We start from the raw sequence: 6,029 nt of genomic DNA, 5'->3' as shown, positions 1-6,029 counted from the left end.
GAGGTTCAGAAAAAAGATGAAATAATTTTCAGTGAAGTTTCTACCAAAATGCAGTACCTAAACGTACTTTATTGCACTCTAATATATTTCCCGAAGTTTCAGTTCGATATTTTACTTACAAAAAAAGTTCTTAGGTTCAAAAAAAACATTCAGTGAACTGAAAAACTGTGGTCGGTAATAGAGGTATTTAGCTGTGTCACATGCCCTTAAGTAATTTTAAGCTAGAAACATTAAATATTGAAAAATTGGAAGAATTTAATTTTATTGGTTAAATCAAACTGCTTTTTATTTTTAATTAAATTACTTTTTTACTGAAATATCAACTATTATAATTTTCGTCGAAAAGTCAACTCCTTGGTTAACCTACTTCCTGGAAAGTTAATTTTTTTGGTTAAGGATCATTAATTTTAGTTAAAAACCCGTTTGTCTTTATTTCGTTAAAAATTCGTTTCTTCTTGTTTCAAATGAAAATTTAACTTATTCATTGAAAATTAACTTTCCAGTAGTCATCACATTTTCGAGTTAAAAATTTAACTGTTTTCTAGAAAATTCGTATTTACGAATCGAAATTTCAACAATTTGGTAGATTATTTAATTAATTGATTTTTTTTGGATTCGTAATTCTACTGTTTGTTTGTAAGTTTATGTTTGTTGGTAAAATCCATCTGTTTTTATTAATTTATTTTTAATTATATTCTTTTATTGTTGAAATGTCAACTACTACATTTTTAGTTAAAAATTCGACTCTTTGGTTGAAAGTTAAACTACTACTTTCTTGGAAATAAATTTTTTTGGTTGGAGATTCATAATATTAGTTGAAAATTCGTTTGTTTTTCTTTTCTTTTGTTAAAAATTTTACTACTTTCAGAAAATTCAACCTTTTTGTTTCAATTCAACTGTTTTTTATTTAAACTGAAAATATTTTCTTAGTTAAGTGCAAAAGTAAAAAAAATGTGACATTAGCAAACAACAGTAAGAAAATAGTATCCTTAGTTTCATTTATTCTCAAAACAGTATAAATAATTGTGTCAACATTAAAAAGAAGTGTCAAATTATATAATTTTAAGGCATTTTAAGCTAGAAACATTAAATATTGAAAAATTAAAATTTTTTTAACTGAACACTTATTAAATTAGAAATTCAATTATTTTATTTTTAAATAGTTTAAATATCCTTAAAAAGCTTCAAAATTTTATTTCAAAATCTAGAAGTTGTTTTAAATTTGTTTTAAATTAAAAATTATTTTGGAATTTTTTTCAGAACTTCTAAATATCTGTCAAAATGAATTGAATTTTTTCTACAATTTTCAGAAAATCTTGCAAAATTTAGAAAATTTCTTTAAAATTTGGATGTTTAAATAACAATTGAACATTTATTATTTTTGGGCGAAATTTGAATAATTTTTAAGAGATATGTGGAAGTTTTGACAAGATTCAAACTTAATGTAAAACTTAAAATGATAGACTAATATAAAACAAAATGTAGATTTTCGCAAATTTTAAACAAAAAAATTAGATTTTTTCACGAATTGTTAAAGGCACCAAAAGAATAAAAACATTTTATTAAGATTCATAGGAAAATTAAAAATAATTTTTCATTTTGAAAAATTGTTTCAAGAGAATATTTAAAAAGTTTCTCAAAGATTTAAACAAAATTTTCAAAAAAGATTCTAGAAGATTTAAAGAAAACTTTCTAAAATTTGCTTGATAATTTTTAATCTTTTTAAAACTCCTAAATATCTCAAAAATATCTCAATACCAAAAAGACGGATTTTTAAGCAAATACCTAAATTTTCAGATTTAAAAATAATTTTCAATAAAAATGATGCATTCTCATTCAAGAAGAATAATGTTTTACAAATAAGACGAGTTTTTTTATAAACTGAATAAATTTTTAAATAATATACGAATTTTCAACAAAAAGAAAAGATAAATTTTCAACTAAAAATATAATATTCACAGTTTCAGTTAAAATAAATAATTTTCAAGAAAAACAAAAATTATTTTCATCTAAAAAGTAAATTTTCAACAAAAGAAATGATTTTCAAAAATATAGTTAAATTTTTGACAAAAAAAAAGAACCTTTAACTAAAATGGTAAATCTTAACACAAAAAAATTAATTTCTGACGAACAGAGAGGGTAAAACTTATTTAGATTAAAAGAAAATTATTAGAAAATTAAAAATAATTTTTCATTTTGAAAAATTATTTTAAGAGAATATTTTTAAAATTTCAAAAATTTAAACAAAATTTTCAAAAAAGATTCTAGAATATTTTAAGAAAACTTTCTAACATTTGCATGATAATTTTTTATTTTTTTAAAACTTCTAAATATCTCTTAAAATTACTCATATTTTTTCTACAAATGTTGATTTGTAAATTATACAACAAAAATTAAAAATTTTACTCACAAATGAAGCATTTTTCAAATACAACAATTAAAATTGTAACGTTCAAAGTTTAAAGCCTCTTCGAAATTTTAAAGATTCCAGGCTTTCTATGTCAAACAATAGTTTTGTCACATCGTTTTTGTTCACTTTTTATTACTTTAAATACAGATAAATTTTAAAAAATGTATTTATTTATTAAATAAAAATGTTTTTTATCCCAAATTTTCAACACCAAAGGCTTTTATTTTATTTTTGTTTAAGTCTTTCAAAAAAAATGAACAATTATTCAAATTAAAAATGTAAGCTTAAAAATCAAAATTTTAAATTGAACATTTTTAATGTAAAAAAATTTTGAATGACACATTGTAAGCTAAGTAATAGCATGCCCAAGAATTTATGTTGAGCAAATTCTCTCGAATACAACTATATTTTTACATATTATTGTTACTTTTTAGAAATTTCCGTCGTTTTTATCATACAAATAATTACTAATGGACAATTGAAATATTTACCATGACTTTTTAAACAATTTTCAATTGTTAAGACAAATGTAAATTGTTTGAAAATTCATGTTTGTTGGTAATTTCCATCTGTTTTTTTTATTTTTAATTAAAATTTTTGAAGTATAAGCTATTAAATTTTTCGTTAAAAATTCAAATCTGGTTGACAATTAATTTTTTTGGATCAAGATACAGAATTTTCGTTAAAAAAAATTTTTTTTCGTTAAAAATTCAACTACTTCGTGGAAAATTCGTCTTTTTTTGGTATAAAATTCAACAATTGCGTACAAAATTAAATTGTGTGAAAAAAACTCGTTTTTTAAGATGAGAATCAATTATTCTAAATAAAAATTTAACTGCCCCACTTTTAGGTAAAAACAGATTTTTTTTAGTTTAAAAATTCAGCTATTAATGGGAAAAGTTTTTAGAAACGAAGAAAAATAAAAAATAAAATTTTTAACTCAAAACAATTATTCTTTAAAAACGAAACTATCTGATGAAAAATGTATCTACTTTGTTGAGAATTTACCTTTTATGTTAAAAAATTAATCTAATGTGTTGAAAATTAATTTTTTTGGTTGAATATTTAACTACTTGCGAATGGCGAGCATATTATTTTAGGCAATTATTGAAGGAGTTCAAAAATATTTTTGAAGGAAAAATAAACAAATAGATGCAATATCATACAATTGTGATAAAATAGTGTCTTAAGTGTTTTTTTTTCCTTTAAAATAGTAGGAGAATAGTGTCATCGCCTGAATATGAAGAACAGGATGAAAAATTTGACAAAAATTTGTTGTAAATAATTTGTAAAGGCACTACTTACGGTACTAAAACAGATGAATTTTTAAATCAAAAAGATAAATTTTCAGAAAAACAGTTGAATTTTCGGTTAAAAAAAAGATTTCAGTTCACTTTTCACAACCAAAATATGAATTTTTAAGCAAGAAATTATTTTTTACGATAAAAAATGAAGTTTCAATCGAAAAAGGATGAGTTTAATAAAATTTTTGAAATCTTTATCAAATAGTTGCATTTATATCAAAAAGGGTAAAATTTCTAATAAAAGAGATGATTTTTTATTAATTTTTCTTAATAGTTGAATTTTCATCTAAAAAATATTCCAGTAGATTTTTCAAGATCAAAATATGAATTTTAAAAAAAAAAATAAGTTTCTGCGAAAAAATTGAATTTTAAATTCAAAAAGTCGAATTTGTTCCACTAAAAATGATGATCTTTTTTCCTCGGCAAAATATGAATTTTTAAATAGGAAATTAGTTTCTACGAAAAAAATTGAAGTTTCAAGCGATAAAGGATGAGCTTAATAAAATCTTTGAATTCTTTGCCAAATGGTTGCATTTATATAAAAAAGGTGAAATTTCTCATAGAAGAGATGAATTTTTATTATTTTTTGTTTCTAATAGATTAATTTTCATCTAAAAATATTCCAGTAGATTTTTTAAAGTCAAAATATTAATTTTTAACAAAAAATAAGTTTCTACGAAAAAAAATTGAATTTTAAATTAAAAAAGACGGATTTTTTCAAATAAAAATGATTAATTCTTAACAAAATAGTTGAATTCTCTAACAAATAATTACATTTTTATCCAAGGCAGGTGAAGATGAAAAATTGATTAAAAATGTGTTGTAAATAATTTAAAGAGGCACTAGTTACGGTACTAAAACAGGTGAATTATTAAATCAAAAAGATAAATATTTTTAAAAAATAGTTGAATTTTCGGTTAAAAAAAAAGATTTCAGTTCACTTTTCACACCCAAAACATGAGTTTTTAATCAAAAAATTATTTCTTACGAAAAAAATTGAAGTTTCAAACGAAAAAGGATGAGTTTAATAAAATCTTTGCATTCTTTACCAACTAGTTGCATTTATATCAAAAACAGCGAAATTTATCATAAACGAGATTAATTTTTATTGGATTTTTTTTTAATAGTTGAATTTTCCTCCGAAAAATATTCCAGTAGATTTTTCAAGGACAAAATATGAATTTTTAATAAAAAATAAGTTCCTAAGGAAAAAATTGACTTTGAACTTAAAAAAAAAGAATTTTTAAACTAAAAATGATGCATTTTTAAGAAAATAATTGAATTCTCTAACAAATAATCGCATTTTTATTCAAGAAAGGTGAAATTTGCACTACAACACATGAATTTAAAAAAAAAACGACACATTTTTTGTTCAAAGTAGAAAAATAGTTTCATTGCCTGAATATGAAAAACAAGATGAAAAATTTATTAAAAAATTGTTGTAAATAATTTTAAAAAGCACTACTTACGGTACTAAAGCAGACGAATTCTTAAATCGGAAGGATAAGTTTTCAAAAAAATAGTTAAATTTTCGATTAAAAAAGATTTTTTCTACAAATGTTGATTTGCAAATTATATAACAAAAATTAAAAATTTTACTCACAAATGAAGCATTTTTCAAATACAACAATTAAAATTGTAAGGTTCAAAGTTTAAAGGCTCTTCGAAATTTTAACGATTCCAGGCTTTTCTATGTTTGTTCACTTTTTATGCTATTATTTAGCTTACAATGTGTCATTCAAAATTTTTTTACATTAAAAATTTTCAATTAAATATTTTTATTTTTAAGCTTACATTTTTAATTTAAATAATTTTTCATTTTTTCTGAAAGACTTAAATTTTTAAACAAGAAATTAGTTTCTACGGAAAAAATGGAAGTTTCTATCGAAAAAGGAGGACTAATAAAATCTCTGAATTCTTGACCAAACAGTTGCATTTATATAAAAAAGTTGAAATTTCTCATAAAAGACATGAATTTTTTTGATATATATATGACTTTTTAAGAAAAAATAAGTTTCTACGAAAAAAATTGAATTTTAAATTCAAAAAGACGAATTTATTCCATTAAAAATTAAGCATATTTTTCACGGCCAGAATTTGAATGTTTAAACAAGAAATTAGTCAAAATATGACTTTTTAAGAAAAATAAGTTTCTACGAAAAAAAATGAATTTGTATTACATTTTTGTTTTACATAGTTAAATTTTAATCCAAATATAAATATGAATTTTTAACAAAAAATAAGTTTCTACGATAAAAACTGAATCTTAAAAATCAAAAAGACGAATTTTTGCAACTAAAAATGAGGAACTCTTA

At 21.3% G+C, this 6,029-nt stretch overlaps 1 protein-coding gene across 1 annotated transcript in view; it reads left to right on the top strand.

Annotated features, from left to right (window-relative positions):
• LOC117181081 (trichohyalin-like) overlaps positions 1–6,029 on the top strand; it is a 45,998-nt gene that overhangs the window by 5,895 nt on the left and 34,074 nt on the right. The window lies entirely within an intron of this gene.

Source organism: Belonocnema kinseyi, chromosome 10, assembly GCF_010883055.1.
Source record: "Belonocnema kinseyi isolate 2016_QV_RU_SX_M_011 chromosome 10, B_treatae_v1, whole genome shotgun sequence".
Lineage (NCBI taxonomy): Eukaryota > Metazoa > Arthropoda > Insecta > Hymenoptera > Cynipidae > Belonocnema > Belonocnema kinseyi.
This window is presented reverse-complemented; position numbering and strand designations above follow the sequence as displayed.